Raw genomic sequence first — 22,169 nt, 5'->3', positions numbered from 1 at the left:
AGGCAGGCGTCTCAAGGGGCCGCACTCTTTCCCCTCCGCCGCCCCGCAGGATCAAGCCCCCACATCTTGCGGGGCGGCTGAGGGGAAAGACGGCAACCGCGCATGCGCGGATTTGAGCTGCCCAACCCGCGCATGCGCGGCTGACGTCATTAGGCGCCGCGGCATCATTCTTTTCGCGCTAGGCCTTGCAGCCAGGGACAAGGCCCGGCGGCCAAATTTCCCGGTACGGCCCTCCTATCCCCCCGGGGAGGGGAGAGTAGGGGGCCGCGAGAGGCTTCCAACGCCGTCGTGAACCTCTCCGGGTTTCACAACGCCGTTGGGCCTTGCGGAGAATTCCGCCCTACGTCTTTTGGGACTGGTGGGAGGAAACCGGAGCACCCGGAGGTAACCCACCCATACACGAGAAGAACGTGCAGACTCCGCACAGACAGTGACCCAAGCCGGGAAACGAACCTGGATCTTGGAGCTGTGAAGCAACAGTGCTAACCGTTGTGCTGCCGTGCTGCCCCTAGAGTTTAGAAGAACGAGAGGTGGTCATATTGAAACATTTGCTTAACAAGGTTGATGAAAAGAGCCTGTTTTCCCTCCCATACAATGTCGAAAATGAGGGTCCAGAAACTCCAAGGAGGTCGGTCATTGAGGACTGAGATGAGGAGAAATTTCTCCACTCAGAATTCTGTACTCCAGAGGGCTGTGGATGCCCAGTTGTAAGTATATTCAAACATTTAAATACAACCAGCGAAAGGCACACATCCTCCATGCTACGCCCCCTCCCGCCACACTCCTCAAATCACCACATGCTGAGATTGATGGATGTTTGCATTCATAGGGAATCAAAGAACATCATTACCATTTCTTGTTGAAAATATCACATGCTTCCCCAAACCTCCTCCTTCAGGATTGTCTGGGCACAATACTCTACTTCATCCCTGATGCCCGTCTCTATGACCAGACATGGGGGGGATCTCATACACATTGAACAAAGCGGATTATTTTGTTTCCCTCAATTCTCCTTCTTCATCTGAAGGCGCAATTCCTTTCCCATTGCAAGCCAATGAAAAAATGGATTGAAATCACATAGCATGGTGAATTTCTCTTTTGGAAAATTTTACTATGCAAAAATCCCAAGCATATTTTCTTTTGTGCCCATATCATAACACGTCTTACCTAAAAGATCCAGACAATCCACTCATCTTTAGGGTTGCGATTATATTTTGTGGTGATTCGAGGAGTGGGGTGGGAGAGGGTGTGGGAGGGGGGGGGGGGGGGGGGTAGTATGGAGGAGGCGTGCCTTTCACTGGTTGTATTTAAATGTTTAAATATTTTTCCATGAACGCCTCTAGAGATAGATAGAGAGAGATGCAGACCGACGGTCGCTGGAACACTTCATCACTGGGATTTTCCTCATACCTATAGACTAACTGATAAGAGATTGATTACTATGATTACAGTCAGAACTCCATTATTGCAACATGTGGAGATGCTGGATGGTAAAGGTGAAACTAGGTGGATCTTGATCTTGTTTTCTCTGGCAGTGACATGAGTATAGCAGTGGTAAGTTGGGCATCGGCTTCAATGCAATGGGCATAGATTGATGGTTTACAATATTTCCCCATGTGGGAAGTTTCCACTCTTGCTTTTGTGAACCTGTGGCAAGTAGAAGTTCGAACCAGAGGGAGGTACACCCTTACTGGTCTCCAAACATTTCCTTGCTGTTTCAATAAATAACGGAACAACATATGCTGCTTTAATGCCAATTTCGATTTACTGAACAAATTATTTTGATAAGAAAATTGTGCTTTTCATATTTGAAGGAGCAGATGAGCATTTTACATATGTCTAGACAGCTGTTTCCAACTAGGCTTTTGCGGTAAACTTCACAGGGACCATGAGGGAAATCATTGGGCGACACAGTGGTTATCACCGTTACTTCACAGCGCCAGGGACCCAGGCTCGATTCCCGGCTTGGGTCATTGTCTGTGCGGAGTCTGCACATTCTCCCCATGTCTGCATGCTCACCATGGGAACTTGTATTCTATAAAGTCCATAATGGACATTATTGTCACAAGTAGGCTTACATTAACACTGCAAGGAAGTTATTGTGAAAATCCCCCAGTCGCCACATTCCGGCTTCTGTTCAGGTACACTAAGGAGGAATTCAGAATGTCCAATTCAGCTAACAACCACACCTTTCGGGACTTGTGGGAGGAAACTGGAGCACCCGGAGGAAACCCACGCAGACATGTGGAGAACGTGTAGACTCCGCACAGACAGTGACCCGAGCCGGGAATCGAACCTGTGTCCCTTGCGCCTGATGAAGTCTTGACGAAGAAGCAGTTACTATCATCAAACATCCTGGCTCATTAGGATGCCAAGAGAGAACTGGTATTAACATGTGATGCCTCTCCATATGGAGTAGGAGCAGTCTTTTCCCATCGATGGGATAATGGCATCGATGGATAATGGACCTATAGCATATGCATCAGGAACCTTGACGGGCATGTAAATATGCTATTCTCAGTTCAAAAAGGAAGGATGCATTGGCTGTTATTTTTGGGCTGACAAAATTCCATCTACATGTCTACAGCTGACATTTCACAATTATCTTTTTCAAAGAGGATAAAGCGTTTCCCCCATCACCTCGGCTTAACTCATTGACAATGCGGAAGCCTGAGTCGCCTCCTGCTGCCCACAAGCTTGGCCAATCTGCTGGCATTGGAAGAAACATGCATAGAAAATAGAAGCAGGAGGAGGCCATTCAGCCTTTCAAGTCTGCTCCACCATTCATTATGACCATGGGTTATCAAGTTCAATACCCTGATACCACTTTTCCTCCTATATCCCTTGAACCCTTTATCCCCAAGAGCTATATTTATTTCCTTCTTGAAATTACACAATGTTTTAGCCTCAACGGCTTTCTGTGGCAGTGAATTCCATTGATTCACGGCTCTCTGGGTGAAATGTTCTGGGTATATTTTCGATCTTTGTTCAATGCATAGCTAGTGATGGCATAGGTACTGTAAAACTTATCTTATTAAACACTTTATCTGTCCACCTCTGCAAAACACAGTCTGGTTGTGGTGCCTTTACATGATTGAAGTTGTAAATTTTGACTTACCTTGACATCCAGTTTACCCCTTACCCCTAGTTCCCCGCCCCCCCCTTCCTGAATCCACCCTGTCTAATTCTGTTAGAATTTTCTAAGTTTCTATGAGATCCCTTCTCTCTTCTAAACTCCAATAAATATAATCCAAACTGACCGAGTCTCTCCTCATATGACAGTCCCGCCATCCCAGGAATCAGCCTGGTAAACCTTCCCGGCACCCCCTCCAAAGCAAGAACATCCTTCCTCAGATAAGGACACCAAAACTGCACACAATACTCCACATGTGGACTCACCAATGCCCGTACAACTGCAATTAAACATCTCTATTCCTGTACTTCAAACTCTCGCTAACATTCTACCTGCCTGCTTTATTGCCTGCTGTACTTGTGTGCTTGCTTTCAGCGACTGATGCACGCGGACACTGGGGTCTTGCTGAGTAGCCACCTCTCTCAATTTATACCCATTCAAATAATAATCTGCTTTCCAATTTTTTGCTACCGAAGCGGATATCCACATTATACTGCACCTGCCATGCATGTGCCCACTCACTGAGCCTGTCCAAATCCCGCTGAAGCATCTCTGCATCCTGCTCACAGCTCACCCTCCCACCTAACTTTGTATCATCTTCAAATTTGGAGATAATACATTTAATTCCCTTGTCCAAATCATTAATATATAATGTGAACAGTTGGGGTCCGAGCAAAGATCCCTGCGGTACCCTACTAGTCACTACCTGCCAATTTGAAAAAGGTATTCCAACTTTTTGCTTCCTGTCTGCTAATCAGCTTTCTATCCATCTCAAGACACTACCTGCAATCTCATGCACTTAAACTTTGCATAGTAATCTGCTGTGTGAAACCTTGTTGAAAGCCTTCTGAAAATCTAAATAAACTAAATCCACCAGTTCTCCCTGGTCAACTCTCCAAGTTACATCTTCAAAGAATTCCAGTAGATTTGTCAACCATGATTTTCTTTTTGTAAATTCATGGTGACTTTGTCTGATTCTACCACTGCTTTCCAAATGTTATGCTATGAAATCCTTAATAATGGACTCTAGCAACTTCCTGACTACCGACATTAGGCTCACTGGTCTATAGATCCCGGTTTTCTGTCTACCTTACTTTTTGAATTATAATAATAATAATCTTTATTATTGTCACAAGCAGGCTTACATTAACACTGCAATGAAGTTACTGTGAAAATCCCCCAGCCGTCACACTCCGGCGCCTGTTCGGGTACACTGAGGGGGTGTTCAGAATGTTCAATTCACCTAACAGGCACGTCTTTTGGGACTTGTGGGAGGAAACCGGAGCACCCAGAGGAAATCCATGCAGACACAGGGAGAACGTGCGGATTCCACACAGACAGTGACCCAAACTGGGAATCGAACACGGGTCCCTGGCGCTGTGAAGAAACAGTGATAACCACTGTGTTACCATGACACAATAGCGATTATGTTAGCTACCCTCCAACCTGTATGAACCATTCCAGAGTCCAAAGAACTTTGCAAAATGACCACAATGGATCTACTATTTGTCCATCTTCAATCCCAATAATTTCCCCCAAACCATTTATTTATTAACACTAACTTCCTTCAGCTCCTCACTGAAACTTGTGTTATTCAGGATACATCATTCATGTCTCCCTTTGTGAAGACAGAAGAAGATAGAAAAAGTCATCATGACCTTCAACTTCCTGGATACCTTGCCAGTATCCACGATGCAGATTCAAGCATCCAGAATGGCACACTGGCATAATTACACCATATGATCCTCAGTGACGGAATCAGAGGACAGCCCACAGATGATATGAAGTCTCCCTCACTAAATAACAAGAACAGAGTGTAGAAGGTGGAGCTGAAGTAGTCGTTCCCCACCCAGGTCGGTGCCCAATTCTGATGGAATTACACAATAGACCCCTCTAATCCGGCTCTTCCTGCCGTCGACTCAAGGCCTTGTGCCAAGCGATAGCGGATTGCTGTTAAACTAACTACTCAAAGAGTATGAAATCTATGAATATGTGTCAAATGGGAGTGAATCTATAAAGAAAAAAAAGGAGTCTGCACGTTATCCCCGTGTGTGCGTGGGTTTCCTCTGGGTGCTCCGGTTTCCTCCCTCGGTCCGGGGATGTGCGGGTTAGGTGAATTGGCCAGGCTAAATTGCCCTCAGGGTCCAAATTGGCCTTAGTGTTAGGTGGGGCTGCTGGGTTATGGGGATGGGGTGGAGGTGTGGGCTTGGGTAGGGTGCACTTTCCAGGAGCCGGTGCGGACTCGATGGGCCGAATTGAAGCCTTCTGCACTGTAAATTCTATGAAATCTATAAACTGCATATTCTGCTACAAATGTTCACTTAATCTTTTGTTCAGCAATTACCACATTGTTCTTATGTTTCTATGTATGCACGTGTTCATGAATGTTAGCTTTCCTGTATCATCTGTATGCGTACAACATGTTGCATATGAAGGTGTGTTGAATCATTTTCAGTGCAAGTGGATGACTAATTGGAAGCGCCTCACTGAAAGGGTAAAGAATATGGGTAACCGTGGTGTGGACTTGAAAAAAGATTACACGTGGGGCGCTTTATACAAGTCATGAAAAGTAAGAATTTATATTCATGTTAAAATTCTTATCGTACAGCTGCACTATCTACTATAAACATGACGAATGTAGAAACACAAAAGATTACCTTGATTGGACATTTGCAAGCAATTCTAGGCAGTGACGCAAACCCCACAATTTCTGGCAAATGTGAAAGCCTGTGGTAAGGTTACACTTTATTAACAAAACAAGATACAGCTTGTAAAACAGACTTCTTGCTGCCTTGGCAGAGACATGAAAAGCTAATTTCTTTCCCTCATGCTGATAGTGGCCCAGAAATGGGCCAAGACTTTGATGTACTTGCATGCAGGAGTTGGACTGGCCATGTTGACAGCAGCCAGAACACTTCGAAATTGAATCTGAAATCAATGAAATCAGATTCAAATGATCTAAATTCGTGAAGTATGAGGTGAGATTAGATCCGCATATGATTAATGCTTGAAAAGCATCCTGGGGCCCTATTCTACTCACAGAAGGTTAGTACTTGCAAGTCCAGCTTTTGCCTATTGCTTTCATCTCAGCCTGATCTTGTACCAAGTCCGAGAGTGCAGCATTTAACCAATGGGGTAGTTTCTTTTACATTAGTAGCATGCAGATTCATTCGCCAAGGCCGAGGAAACTCAGGATGACAACTTTGTGCTCCACAACAGGTAAACGATAACTTGTTGAAGTCAACTAAAAAGATGCCAAAATGTCTTTACTTTCCCTTCCAGGGAATAGTGGGTCACTCTGGAATAATTTACCATTTGTAAACCATATCTGGGGTCTTCGGTAGGCCCTGACGTTGATTGACACCTACTTTCAGCATACCAAGGGCGGATGTTAATCCAGGCCATTATGGCGGAACCAAAGATGCTGGCCCAATAATTTGCATGGAAGGTTGTTTATCAATCTGACAATGGCAGGAAAAAACATCTCACAATTAAGTCGGAGGATGTCAATTAAGCTCATTATGATCCACATCATATCCATTATCCCCGAGTCAATTAGAATTTAGCAATGGCTCAGGGGTTAAATGAGAGTCGCATAACTCTCCTGCACCTTCTGAAGACTGCCCAACAAACACCGTCAGGTTTGCCTCTGGTGGGGTGTCTCATTCACAGGTACTCAGTGCCTGATTGAGGTACCTGGCATCGGTAAGGGGGCCACTTTCCACGTCTCCGAACCTCCTTCCCCCACACCCACTCTGGTGACACTCACCCCATGAGTAGGGGCTGGTTTAGCTCACCAGGCTAAATCGCTGGCTTTGAAAGCAGACCAAGCAGGCCAGCAGCACGGTTCGATTCCTGTACCAGCCTCCCCGGACAGGAGCCGGAATGTGGCGACTAGGGGCTTTTCACAGTAACTTCATTGAAGCCTACTCGTGACAATAAGCGATTTTCATTTCATTTTCATGATCCCCATCCTGCTCTGCTCACTTGTGCTCAGGGATCCAGTGACAACCTCTGATGAAATCCTTAACCCCCCCCCCCCAGAAGTGGCACCACACAAATGCAATTGTATCACTGTCTGAGGGGCAGAAGCAAACTGGATTCAGATTTTGCCCCGCACCCTGTACCCTCCATCCAACTTGCACAGTTTCCTTACAAAATAAACCGATGGTCAGTAATATTTGCAAAAGGAAATTAATTTCAGTGGGGATTACTCCGCTGAATAATGCCAATATAAATGTTAAACAAAACTAAACTCTGCACAAAATCAGAAAATGGAATCAGGAATTCACATCAGTTGAAACTTTCATAGTATCTCCATATCAGATTTTAATAGTTGCCCTCTAGAGAATATGGATGAACTAAAGGTCTGTCAAGTGTGTGCAAACTAATCTAGCAATCAGTGTGGTGATTTATGTGCTAATGAGGCACAGATGAAAGCCCAGTTAATGCTAATTGGATCCTTGTTGCTAATTAGTCACTAACGGAACAACAAATGAAATATTAGTCACTAATCCACTGATCACTTACTAATTACCAATCAGGTCAACCAGTGTTGCTGTAGTTTATATCAAAACAGTGCCAATGAATGGGTCATTCAAGTCAAAATTCAAATGACTTCCAAAGTGAAGTCTCTTTGTTGTTTTATGTCGCTATGGCAATAAATTGTGTACCACTGGAAGCTGCAGCTCTGTTTTCATTTATGGGCAATTGTTGGAAATCCAATAACAAACCAACCAAGTCAAAGAGCGAAAATAGTTATTGTTTTATATCAGCACGGGCCTGTAAACACATTATTGTGTATGACTTGTAATATCTGATGTTAGAAATAGTTCTTGAAAAAAAATGTGAATAGATTTTTGAAAAATGCAATCATGGGATGTGGGTCTGCAGTTATTGCTCTTCCCTAAATGCCCTTGAACTGATTGGCTTGCTCAACCATTTCAGAAGACATTGAAGAGTCAACAGCACTGCTGTGGACCTGGAGTCACATGTAGGCCAGAATGGGTAAGAATGGCAGATTTCCTTGCCTGAAGAACATTAGTGAACCAGATGGATTTTTACAGCTGTCATTAGACAGTTAATTCCAAATATTTATTGAGTTCAAAATTTTCAACTTGAATCCTGGTCCCCAGAGCCTTACCTTAGGTCTCTAACTTGCTAGTCCAGTGACCATACCACGCTTTCACTGCCTCCCCCTAAGCTTCCATGATTTCAGATATAAAAAGCAGTGGAATGGGAGTGACTGGATTGAGAGCCAGAATACACTCGATGGGCCAAATGGTCTCACCTGTGCTGTAGTAATGACTGTGATTAAATGGAGTGTCGCATATGTTCAGTAAGCCTCAGTATTTATGTTGTCATCACAAAAACGCTCCCTCGCCACCTCTAAAATGTTCTACATCAGTAAATGATGTTATTTTGCTGTGTTTGAAAGTGTGGACCTTTGTGCAAAAAATGATCTGGCACACACTGCTTAAAATGGTGTTGGAAGCAGATTCAACAATAACTGCCCAATGGGGAATTACATAGATACCTGAACTTATAGTTAAACTTATAGAATTTACAGTGCAGAAGGAGGCCATTCGGCCCATCAAGTCTGTACCAACTTTTGGAAAGATCACCTACCCAAAGTCAAGACCCTATCCCCATAACCCAGTAACCCCACCCAACACTAAGGGTAATTTTGGACACTAATGGCAATTTAGCATGGCGAATTCACCTAACCTGCACATCTTTGGACTGTGGGAGGAAACCAGAGCACCCGGAGGAAACCCACGCACACACTGGGAGGATGTGCAGACTCCGCACAGACAGTGACCCAAGTCGGAATCGAACCTGGGACCCTGGAACTGTGAAGCAATTGTGCTATCCACAATGCTACCGTGCTGCAAAAGGGAAATTTTGTCAGGGTTTTGGGGAATGAGCAGGAGAGTGATAATAATGAGATAGGTCCCTCAAAGAGCAAGGATAGGCATGTTGGAATTAATGGTCTCCTTCTGTGAAGTATGATCCTATTTTCTAATTACTTAAAATAATGCTCAATACATACATCTCCAGTCTGTACCCAAGAGCAAATTACTTTTGCAGATGTGTGGAGACACCTTTCGGGAGTGAAATTAGGAAACATTTGTATACACAAAAGGAAGTTAGATGCTTGGAACTTAATAGAATCATAGAACTCCTACAATGCAGAGGAAGGCCATTCGCCTCATCAAGCCTCCACTGACCCTCTGAAAGTGCACCCTACCTAGGCTCTATCCCCTGCCCTATCCACGTAACCCCACCCAATCTGCACATCTTTGGACAATGAGGGGCAATTTAGCACGACCAATCCACCTAACCTGCTCACCTTTGGACTGTGGGAGGCAACCGGAGCACCCGGAGGAAACCCACGCAGACACGGGGGGAATGTGGAAACTCCACACACGCGGTCCTCCAAGACCGGAATTGAATCCGGGTCGCTGGAGCTGTGAGGCAGCAGTGCTAACCACTGTGGCACCATGCCACCCCATAAACCATATTTGATACTGTAAATTTCAATTGAGATTTTTATTATCCGAAGGTTCTCAAGAATATGCAGCAAAGGGGTTGCGTATAGCTAGGTCACAGGTCAACCATGATTTTGTTGAATGGTGGTACAGGTTTGTGGGGCTAAATGTCATAGAACTTACAGTGCAGAAGGAGGCCATTCAGCCCATCGAGTCTGCACTGGCCCTTGGAAAGAGCACCCTAACCAAGCCCACACCTCACCCTATCCCTGTTACCAAGTAACCCCACCCAACTTTTTCAGGCACAAAGGGCAATTTCGCATAGCCAATCCACCTACCTGCACATCTTTAGACTGTGGGAGGAAACCAGAGCACCCAGAGGAAACCCAGGCAAGCACAGGGAGAACACGCAGACTCCGCACAGACAGTGACCCAAGCTGGGAATTGAACCTGGGACCCTGGAGTGGTGAAGCAACTGTGCTAACCACTTGTGCTACCATGTTGCCCGCTGCCCTATTCGTGTTCCTATGTTTCTGTGAGAGAACTAGAATCAGGGATTGGTTTTCTCACTAATTATTATTTGCTGAGGTTCACCTCTCGAAGATGACAACTCTGTAGTTTGAAATTATTTTTGCTGTGTCTGATTGATATATCAACTGTCCACGGAACACTGCTACGGGCCATGTTTTGCAATGACCTGCTTTTAGTGAAGGACTTCTATTGTTACATTGTACACTGGTAATTTGTTAACCTTGCACTGAGGATTTAGTTGAATACATGCCTTATGCATTTTCAGCTCCTAAATGTGAGGCTGAAGGCAATCTGTACAGAAATTGGATCTTGTGGCACTGAAGATGAACTGACTAGAGCTTGAATGCACGCAGCTTATGAATTGTCGAGGCGATGTGAATTACAACAGTAACTGATATCAGTTAAAGGTCGAATATTGAGCACTTTAATGCTTTGAGTTGCTATTATTCACAGAGCATGGACATGGCAGTTGCAATGGAGATGAATGGAAAATTGGAAGAACGAGTCTCGTAAGCTGCTCTTACACATCCGCTTGGTGCTGGAATAGACCTGGGAAGAACACAGCTGCCCATTTTACATAGCATGGTGTACACTGCTGAGAAAGACAGGAATATGAGAGCTATTGAAATAACACATGGGTTTCATAGAATTTACAGTGCTGAAGGGAGACATTCGGCCCATCGAGTCTGCACCGGCCCTTGGACCCAAGCCCATACCTCCACCCTATCCCCGTAACCCAGTAACGCCACTTAACCTTTTTTTGGACACTAAAGGCAATTTAGCATGGCCAATCCACCTAACCTGCACATCTTTGGACTGTGGGAGAAAACCAGAGCACCCAGAGGAAACCCACGCAGACACGGGGAGAACGTGCAGACTCCGCACAGACAGTGACCCAAGCCGGGAATCGAACCCGGGACCCTGGAGCTGTGAAGCAACTGTGCTAACCACTTTGCTACCGTGCTGCCCAATGTTACTGATAGTGTGGAGCAAAGTATATTGTGCTTAGTTGCTGAAAAAAAAGTTACATTTAACTTTGAAATGTCCAAAGACTGATACTTGCTGCCTGGTAATTGGGAAGTCAATTAGGGGCAATGACTGTTGCTTGTAATTTTTGACTCCTGGCCTGAGAACCCAGAATTAGCCCTGACTCAGGTGATAGCGCTCTTGCTTCTCAAGGTCATGGGTACAAGTTGCACCCTAGATATAAGGAGCTGAATTTTAAGTGGCTTTAACAGGTGTGTTTTCCACGTGGAGGGGCACATCAAATAGGGCAGGTGCCCATCTCACCCCCTTCTGCCCACATTGTTCTGCCGCATAATATGGGGGCAGGTGGGTGCCAAAATCAGCAGCTGGCTCACCACATATTTAAATTAATAACCAAGGGTTAGTTAGGATTGTTATCGATCCCAATGACCCCAATAATGTACAGCTCATGCCATAAAACACGGGAGTAGGCAGCCAGTGAGAAGCCTAATTTCTTAACTCAGATGCTTAAATCCAGGGAGTTGGGACAGACATTCTGGAGGAACCATCATTGGTCGCGCTAAGAAGCTGCCCGTTGCCAATCATGGGGCAGCCCCCTTTAGGTTAAACTGTGCCTTTCTTCCTACCTATTCTCTCCCTTAAGCCCCCACTCTGCCCCTCTCCCTAACCTACCCAAACCCTCCTGTCCCAAGACCCTGGATTTAGCTGCTCCAAAGATATTTTCTTCTCCTGTAGACTGGGCAGCTTCCTGGCACTCCCAGTTTGACGTAGCTGCTGGCCAATCGGATTGGCTGGCAGCTCCAGAATGTCCCAATGAAGGGTGGAATCTCCATTCTGCCCTCATGGGTCCACCCTGCAGTGCTTTATGGCTGTGGGGCAGGTTGTAAAAGCATATCAGCTTCACGGCAACATCGTCACAGTGGGTGGGAGGGCAGGCATTTTGTCTGCATCCGCCCCCCCCTCCCCCTCCCCCCCACCCACCCTCATTGTTCAGCCTGTGGTATGTATATATAATCTACACCAACACTGAGGAACAGTACTGCTCCGTTGGAGTCACAATCTTCTGATATGAGACATTAGGTTGACACACTGTCTGTCCTCTCAATTCCTCTCTATTCAAAAAAGAGCAGCACGTTCTTTCAGTGTTCTGCCTAATATTTATCACTAAAACAGATGATTGCTATTTATGTAAACTGCCTGCCATGCTTCCTTACATGACTCAAGTGACAACACCTCAGAAGCCATTTTAATTGGTTGTAAAGCACTCCAGAGCATCCTGAGATGATAAAAGGCAAACGTGCCAGTTCTTTCACTTTATTAAAATTGTTCTGCCTCTTATATGTTGAGTCGTGACATTTGAGGACTAACTGCAATCCTGCTTGGCAGGCTGAAACTGACAAAATGAGAGGGTAGGGCGATTGAAGGAATGGAGAAAGTATAGGTTTGTGCTTAAAATGGCCCATGGGATTTACTTGCACGGTCTTTAAACAGGACCGGAGCAGGCTAGATGGAAAAAAACTGTTAGAATCCAACAGGGTTGACCTTTTAAATGCAAATTAGGACCTGTCGACTGTCATTTTAGTGTGAGGAAGCATTGCTGCTTCCCCATCAGGCTTCAGGCTTCTGTTCCTCTCCTCAACCGCGAGGCTCCTTTGATCTGCCTCTAAACCCGAGTGCCAAGAGCACTTGGGTCAAGAGTGGCAGCCTCTTGTCACCTGGCATTCTGCTCCTGCCTGCCAGTCAACTTCTACATCTGGAGGCAGAGTGACAAGGCCTGTTCAGATGAGGCCCAGGGGGTTTCTGTCTTATGGACATCATGCTGTAGGTAGGTAAATGATAGGGACCCTTCATTAAAGCAGGTCATCGTACAGTCGTGATGAACAGCCAATATGTTGCACTGTAGAGTTGGAAATTAGTGGTTTCTGCCTGTGCCTTGTAAGTATTGAATTTCTTAACTCAGATGTGGGAAGATACAGAGAATAGTTGGACCCATCCTGTGTTGCTGTGAGGGGCATTAGCTGGGAGGCCTTGGAACAGATCAGATGTCCTTGATCCAAGGCAGGTGGAGACTAAGAATAGGAGAACAAAACAAAGTCGACATCCAAAAAAAGCATGGCTTCATCAGTCTTACTGCCTTCTCAATGTTTTACAATTGTGGCAAAACGTTCAACTTTGCTCAGAATAGTAGTGACAAAAAACATACTGCAACACGTTGTGAGCCATTAGCATTAAGGGATGGGCTTGCGTTATATTTCTTCACAACTTGAGGACATGGTGTATGACTATTTTATCAAATTATGTAAGAAAATGTCTCAAAATATCATGAGGTGAAGTTGCATTTCACAGACATGAACGCACACCGACAGCTCTTTCGAAAGAAACGTTGAGTAATTTGCAAAAATCAACAGGATTTTTCAAGACTGAAAATAAACTCCAGATAGAAATTTGATACATGCCTGAGGTCTCCAGTAAAATAATCGCAGACACTGGAAAACACAGGCACACCTGTTTAAAATGTCAGCGAAGTCAATTCTGACGTTGGAAAACAACTATTGATGTTGACCTCTAACCCACAAAGGATACATCAGTGCATCCTAATTACCATGAAATTGGTGTGTACGACTCTCATTTCGGAAGATAAATAAAAGAGCAATGAGAAATAGCTCTCTTCAACACACCTATCCTGTTGGAAGAACAATCCTGCCACAAGGCAGGTGCTTTGCATTGCTGAGAAAGTCAGAGCTCCATCCCAAATAAAACTCTGAATATAATGAACCATCGTGTGATCCATAACACTGAACCATTCCAAATAAGTTATCAGATCGTTCCTTCCCCATAGAAATACATACAATTTACAGCATGGATACAGGCCATCTGGCAGTCCTTGTTGAAGTTTAATCCTGTTTTTCTCCCTTCAAGTTCATCTTCCATATAGTTATTTTAGATGATTCAAAGTTCTGCCTCTTCTGAGCCTCCTGTCACTCTCTAACAAGCATGTGGCCAACTGTTCGAAATGAGCTGATCATTATTCCATTTGATAATTGTTTCTCCCAGTTTCAAAATAGCGATCAAAAGATCCTAAATCTTCCATTTAATTTGTGCCGCAAAGTAATCTAGTCTTAGCAATTACATCTACCTGTGCAGGATGAGTGGCATGTCCTGATTTTGCTGCTGAAATCTTTTCCTTGGCAGCAGTCTTACCCTCTATGTGGGGGGATTGATTGTGATGCTCAGCACAAGGGGGACGGGTATTTGTTATTTGGTGATATCGCCAAATGGAGGGGGAAGAAGATGAAGTACACCATGGCTGATATTCAAAAGGAGTTCACTGCGATGTGTGCTAGTACGAGTCAAATACTACCTCCGAAAATGAGAGGGAGTATAAGAGAGGGAGAATCGACCTTGTGCAGCTTGAGATTATCATGGGATTTTTGGAGCATCTGACTCCTCTGCTCATCTCTGAAAGAGCCATCCAGTTAGTCCCACTCCTTCCATCTTTCCCTATGGCCACGCAATATATTTATTTTCAAGCATTTATAAAATGCCCTTTTGAAAGTCACTATTGAATCTGCTTCCCCAGTCCACTTTGGGCCATCACCATTAGCAGTGTAAAATAATTCTCAACTTCTTTCTGGTCCTTACGCCAATTATCTTAAATTTGTCTCCTTTAGTTACTGATTGTTGTTTGAAATGGTATTTTCTTATTTACCTTATGAAAACTCCTTTTAAGTCTGATCTAAGAACACAATTCCAAGCTCTCCACATAACTGAATTCTCACATCCTCGGTATCATTCTCCTCTATGTCCTCCCCAAGACCTTGACCACTTTCTGAAAGTACGGTGCCCAGAATTGGGCACAAATGCCAGATGAGGACTAACCAGTGATTTATAAATGAGTGACATAACTTCCTTAATGCTAATAATTAAATTTGATTGGAAATGCAGTAGGCCCGGAAACAATGCATTATCTGTGGTGCGAAGGTTAGGAATTCAAGCATGTTGCAAAATACCCCCCAAAAAACTGAAGGTAAAAGATTAAGGGCGCGATTCTCCGCAAAGGCGGAGAGTCGTGAAGGCTGCGATGAAAACGGCCGTGTTTCACGGCAGCCTCCGCGCCCCCTCCCGGGACCCGATTCTGCTCCCCGGTCGGGGCTAGCATCGCGGCCCCGTGAACTACGGTATCGCGGGCGTAACGAATTTCTCTAAGCCCGCGCGCCAAAGTTAGCGATGGCTTACGCATATGACGACGTCAGCCGCGCATGCGCGGATTGGACGACTCCAACCTGCGCATGCGCAGATGACGTCATCCACGCATATGCGTCAGACCCGCGCATGCGCGGTCCGTAATGCCCCTCAGCCGCCCCGTGGACTGATCCAGCGGGACGGCGGAGTAACAACGAGTGCGCGGGGTAAGTACCTGATGCCCACGATTGGTGCCCACCGATCGCGGTCCCATGCCACCCTTGGCACGGCCGTGCCAATCGGTGGCATGGTTGTGCAGAACGGCATTTTGGCGCCGTTTTCATGAACCTGTATAGCAGGTGTATTCAAATTCGTGAAAATGGCCGTAAAGGCCTTGGAAATCGGCCCATCGGCCAGGGGAGAATCGCTGCTCGCTGTAAAAAAACGGCGAGCAGCGATTCGTGTCGGGGGGCGGGCGTAGGGAGGGGGGGGGGGGGGGAGAATAGCGGGAGGGCGTCGGACCAGCGTCGGCGTAAAAATTTGCACCGCCCGCTATTCTCCGCCCCGTCGTGAGTGCGGAGAATCGCGCCCTAAATGTTTTGATATTGAATAGGTTAAAAACATCAGGTGGGATTTTCCAGCCCTTCCTGTCGATGGGATCTTGCTGTTCCACCAATGTCGCCCTGTGCAGCGGGTTCACTGGCGGTGGGGCGGGCAAGCCATGCAAAATGGAATAGACGTTGGTGGGAAGGGAAGATCCGGCCGGTGGCCAATGGCTTGCTGCATCCGTTGAGGGAATACCCACTGTGGGTGGGAGACCAGAAACCCCCAGCCATCGTCTTTATTAAATTATTACTGCTGGACTTTAAACCTCTTCACATGACTCGAGCATTAAGTTTAAGCTGGCACGGGCATAAAAAAAAGTTTATCAGAAAGTCACAAATTATAATCAATTGCAGCTTCAGGGAATCAATTTAACCAAGTTTGATTGAATAATCTTCAAGATCACACGTTTAATGTGATTGAGGGAAGTAATTCGATTCATCTTAGTTCATTCATCCAGAAAAATCCTACAGCTCTCCCAGCATTTGATTCCTGTTTAAATAATTCCAATGTTTTTACCTCCACTGTTCCACCAAACATTCAATCGGAGTATTAACCACTCTTTGTACAAATAACTATTTCCGGACATTGGTCACACATTTGCATTTTACATGGTTACATCACTTTTGACAAGGTGCCACACAAAAGGTTGCTGCATAAGATAAAGATGCATGGTATTAAGGGTAAAGTAATAGCATGGATAAGGGATTGGTTACTTAATAGAAAGCAAAGAGTGGGGATTAATGGGTGTTTCACTGGTCGACAATCAGTAGCTAGTGGTGTCCCTCAGGGATCAGTGTTGGGCCCACAATTGTTCACAATTTACATAGATGATTCGGAGTTGGGAACCAAGTGCAATGTGTCCAAGTTTGCAGACGACACGAAGATGAGTGGTAAAGCAAAAAGTGCTGAGGATACCGGTAGTCTGCAGAGGGATTTGGATAGGTTAAGTGAATGGGCTAGGCTCTGGCAGATGGAATACAATGTTGACAAATGTGAGGTTATCCAATTTGGAAGGAATAACAGCAAAAGGGATTATTATTTAAATGATAAAATATTAAAACATGCTTCTGCGCAGAGAGACCTGGTGTGCTACTGTATGAGTCGCAAAAAGTTGGTTTACAGGTGCAACAGGTGATTAAGAAGGCAAATGGAGTTTTGTCCTTCATTGCTAGAGGGATGGAGTTTAAGACTAGGGAGGTTATGCTGTAATTGTATAAGGTGTTAGTGAGGCCACACCTGGAGTATTGTGCTCAGTTTTGGTCTACTTACCTGAGAAAAGGACATACTGGCGCTGGAGGGTGTGCAGAGGAGATTCCCAGAGTTGAGGGGGTTGGATTACGAGGAGAGGTTGAGTAGACTGGGACTGTACTGGTTGGAATTTAGAAGGATGCAGGGGGACCTTATAGAAACATATAAAATTATGAAGGGAATAGATGGGATAGATACCGGCAGGTTGTTTCCACTGGCGGGTGAAAGCAGAACTAGGGAGGCATAGCCTCAAAATAAGGGGAAGTAGATTTAGGACTGAGTTTAGGAGGAACTTCACCCAAAGGGTTGTGAATCTATGGAATTCCTTGCCCAGTGAAGCAGTTGAGGCTCCTTCATTAAATGTTTTTAAGATAAAGATAGATAGTTTTTGAAGAATAAAGGGATTAAGGGTTAATGGTGTTTGGGCCAGAAAGTGAAGCTGAGTCCACAAAAGATCAGCCATGATCTCACTGAATGGCGGAGCAGGCTCAAGGGGCCGGATGGCCTACTCCAGCTCCTAGTACTTAAGTTCTTATGTTCTTAAAACTGCCTCCCCTTTCCCAAATCTTGCAATTTGAGCTGATACATTTTCCAGATTTATCTTTCTCACATATTTTATGGCTACGAAAAGATGCTACGAGAAATCTCATTTAAACCTAATAAAATTTGTTTTCCACAGTCAGGGAAAACAGGCAAGGTAGACCATCAACACAGAAGCACACGTTAGTTCAACATTAAACGCAGAGCACATGTTCATTAATTGAAGGCAATTTAAATATTCAATGTCATACCTTGAATGAGATGGCATTTTGCACAGACCTAATTCAGCCTCGACACACTTGATTGTTCTGAAGAAAAATCATAAAATAAAACATGTAAAGAAACTTACTTTTGGGCGAGATGCTAGCTATAGCTGAAAGCAAAATTTTAAAAATTAGCACATACCTCATGGGCGGTTAACCAGTCCCTCAAATGGGAAGTGTACTCCTTTTGTATTACTGGCGCAAGTTATTTATGGATATGCCTTCGGCTATCGCTTCAGTGCCCCTTACAAATTAAAGTTGCACTTCATTTATAAATGGATTGTTGAAACTAAAGTATATCTGTTTGATATGGCTTATATCACTGTAGGAAGCATAGACCACGGGCAGATTATCCTGATGTACTATAGAAATGCAATGTGGCAGGTGACCTACATTTGTCCAAGGCAGAAAATAAATTTCTTGACTTAACATGGACTAATGATCTCTTTGCTTCTGACTTAAAGCCACAGTGCCTCATTAATAAATACAAAGATTAAATAACATTTACACAATTCTTTCACCATGTCTGCCTTGTTAAAATAATTTTTTGTTAGTTAATACATTGGTTATTTCTCCTGAATTCTACAGTTCTATATTATTTAACTCTCCTCATGACTCTCTAAGATTATCCATTGATTAGAAAGATCCCGCATTCTTTGTAGAATTAGCTGATTTTAGCCAGAAGAATAGGAATGGTCCTAAGATTTGCCACCTGGGTTAGAAAAGTTCTGTTCCAGATTGCTGTTCAGTGACGGAAGATTTGCTATAATCAACGGAGGATAGAATTATGCTCAGCTTTAATGCTCTTGGTGGTAAGGAGTCAACTGAAACTCATCATCAAGGTTCACGTAAAATAACCAATTAGCAATTGTAATAAATATTGAACATACAGTGCAGAAGGAGGCCATACGGTCCATCGAGTCTGCATCGACCCAACCAAGCCCTCGCTTCCTCCCTATCCCCGCAACACAATAACCCCTGCTAACCTTTTTGGTCACTAAGGGCAATTTAGCATGGCCAATCCACCTAACTTGCATGTCTTTGGACTGTGGGAGGAAACCGGAGCACCCGGAGGAAACCCACGCAAATACGGGGAGAACATGCAGACACAGTGACCCAGCGGGGATTCGAACCTGGGACCCTGGCGCTGTCTAGCCACAGTGCTATCCACTTGTGGTACCGTGCTGCCCTAAAGATTGACTGCTTGAGCGGGGTGTTGAAACTGTAACCCAGCAAGGAGCCAGTACTATTTGAAAAGGAAGGAAACTAGGGAAGGGAGAAAACTGTTGAGGGAACTATTGATTCAATCCAACATGTCTTTGGTTCATGTTGTCCATAGAGGATCAATGTGCAGAAAGTGAAACAAATCAACCCTCCGAAATTGAAGGATAGAAGTTAAGTTCTGGAATAAAACATTGTGCATTGGATGAACATTATTCTTAATTGATATAAAGAACAGTCAATGATTACAGCATTTGGTTAAAAATTATGCAAAACTATGCAAAAACTACAGGCTTTTTAAGAGCATCCTTCTACTTTTAGCATTCGAACAGATCGGACTCATGTCATGGAATGAGGACATTCAGTTGAGCCCATGCAGGCGCTCTGCAAGAACAATTTGGCATGTTCCACTCCCCAGTTCTTGCCATGTGGCCCTTCAATTCCTTTTCTCTTTATGTGTTTATCCAATTCCCCTTTGAAAGCCCGGTTGGTTTCTGCCAACTGGAACAGTTTCTCAAGACATGGTTAAGAGTCCTGCAATTCACATTCCAAACTGCTGATGTATCAAAGTCCCTGCTGGGTCAGAATTTGCTTCCATTGTTACAGACCCGAACATGGCACTCTACACAAGCATATCTGAGCTAGAAGAGCAATCCAATTCAGAAATGAATCTTTATCGATTATTCATCGTTCCTCTCAAGCACGTTACATGAAAACTGGATATTTGAACAAAAATTTTAGCTTGCCTTTAACTGAACAACAAACAGCTTGCATTTGTGCAGCATCATTTTATGGTTTTGGAGACGAAAGGTGTGTTAGGGCTGAGAAGCTTTTTGAGGAGAGGGTGGGAAGGGGTGTTGGTGGAAGGGGATTTGCATTTTAAAAAGGAGCCAGTTTTTGAGGTAATGGAACGCTTTACAATGCCAATTTGCACCAGGGTCAGGAGGAAAGTTATACAAACTGCTTAGTGAGAAACGGGGCAGAGATAGGCAGGGGTCAGCGTTAGAGTGGAGAGACTGGGAAAGGTTTGGTTTGGTGAGGATGGTGTAATGGGAGAACCACCAGAGAGGATTTAACAAATGGGGGCCGACTTTGAGCCCACTTTTGACGTCAGTGGGAACAGCGACATGGACGAAAAATTTGGTGAGAATCGGAAAACGCAGTTCTTTCTGGTGCGATAGCGATTTCTAATTTTCTAGGTCCCTGGCTGGCAGCATGGAAGGCTGGACACCTCATTTTAATACTATGATAATATAATATTAAATAGTGAGCCCTCCCTCTGGGATTTACCCACTCACTGAATATTCATTGATCGCCGGTTTCAACAGCTTTATGATAACGAGAACCTGCCAAACGCACCTCCGAAGGGGATACTGGAGGTGAGCACCTGGGTAGCAATTACTATCCAGGTTGGCCGGGATGGGGGTGGGTTCAGTATTCGCATCTTGGAGGGTGGGGTGACCTGCAGGAGCTACTCGTAATGGTTCCAACATTCATGGGCAGGGCGCTAAAGGAGAATAACAATGACCTGCATTGAGGACAGAGCGCTGCTTCTCTCATCCTCGGGTGATATGCCTGACTCCTGCCTGACAGAGCTGAACGTGTCCTGCCAGTGAGATGGCTCATCAAGGGGTTCAAAGCTCGACTGCCGCTTCGGGGGTCCAGCTGGGCAGCCTCTCAACACTTGTCAGCCCTTGGCATCTTCATCACCAGAGAAGAGTGGGAGACATGAGAGGCAGGAGTGTTGATATTGTTTGGTGGTGGTGGTGGGGGGGGGGGGGGGGGGGGGGTGGAGAGCTACCTTCTGTTTATAGGAGATTGGGGGCCTTCTGCCAGCAGTAGTGCATCTTACTGTGTCGTCAGTGCGGGATATGGGATAGATATTGCACGGTCATTCTCACACTCCACAGGGATGAAGCACTGAGTGTGAGCAAGGGTTCGCGGAGCATGGCGTCCTGAAATGACAGCATGGGAGGATCTGTATGGGTGAACAAAGTGATGTTTAATATCAGATCGATATCAAAATGGTGGACTTATTGCCTCATCAGTGCCCACTAGTTGCCAATAATTTCCTAATCTGCCTCACCCTCCCTGTATATCTAGGTGTGTCCTCAGGATCCCCAGTTGAGGTTGAGGCAGCCTGGTGCTTTCATGTCCTGTTTTCTGAGGTGACCTTGATGGGTGTCCCCTGGAGAGCTTGCAGCTAGAGTGTCTAAGCCTATTTTTAGGCTGCACAGGTGTTGCACCTCGATGTGTGGAGCTGGAGGTGTATCGCTCACAGAGAGGAGTTACCAGATGATCTGGCCAACCCAGGGTGTGCTGGTTGGAAGGTGTTGGACTGTGCTCCTGCCGGCCCTCTTCCCTCCGGATACCCCGGGTCCACAGGGATAGAGGCGCAGCTAGAGTGAGATCCAGAAGCCTCGCCGTCCTCTGGTGCTGTCAGTAATGGATTCCCGCCAGGCCTGCACCATGCAGTTGAAGCCCTGCACCATGCAGTTGAAGCTGGACTCATGCCCTCAGCCATGAATGTCAGTTGAACCATGGAACGGACATCTCCCACCATGGACTGCAAGGTCTCCACTGCAGGCGGCGCAGTGTTGGCCTCGCTGCGTTGGAGTGACAGCATCATCTCCTCGGACAGAAGGTGATGGGACTTCTCCAATCGGCCTTGCAGCCCAAGGAGGGATAATGTTATTTCTTCCTGATGCCTTAGCAGTTCCAGAATCTCTGGGATGACCGGATCCCTCCATGTGCTGGTTCCCTGGGATGATCCTTCCTCTGCTTGCAGTGGATTTTCAATTATGTGGAGCTCACCAGTCCGTAACGCAGAGGCCTGCTGACTCGTTAATCCCACTGAGGTGTGAGTATCTGCGCTGGTGGAGGGTGCAGGTGACAGATGTGACGCCTCCTCGATTTGCGTCTCTGAGATGTCTCCCTCAGACCTGTTCGGGCCTGTGGTGTCAGAGG

At 45.3% G+C, this 22,169-nt stretch overlaps 1 protein-coding gene across 3 annotated transcripts in view; it reads right to left on the bottom strand.

The window, feature by feature from the left end:
- ppp2r3a (protein phosphatase 2, regulatory subunit B'', alpha) overlaps positions 1–22,169 on the bottom strand; it is a 468,043-nt gene that overhangs the window by 339,438 nt on the left and 106,436 nt on the right. For 2 of the 3 annotated variants that reach the window (XM_038815671.1, XM_038815670.1), the window contains exon 2: positions 17,970–18,026. The gene's annotated coding sequence lies outside the window, so the exon portion shown is untranslated. Of the gene's footprint in view, positions 1–17,969; positions 18,027–18,123; positions 18,251–22,169 lie in introns of those variants that run through there. The other variant, XM_038815673.1, reaches the window with a different exon arrangement.

The sequence above is a fragment of the Scyliorhinus canicula genome, chromosome 13 (assembly GCF_902713615.1).
Source record: "Scyliorhinus canicula chromosome 13, sScyCan1.1, whole genome shotgun sequence".
Taxonomy (NCBI): Eukaryota; Metazoa; Chordata; class Chondrichthyes; order Carcharhiniformes; family Scyliorhinidae; genus Scyliorhinus; species Scyliorhinus canicula.
Note: the sequence above shows the minus strand (reverse complement) of the source record. Positions and strands in the feature narration are given on the sequence as shown.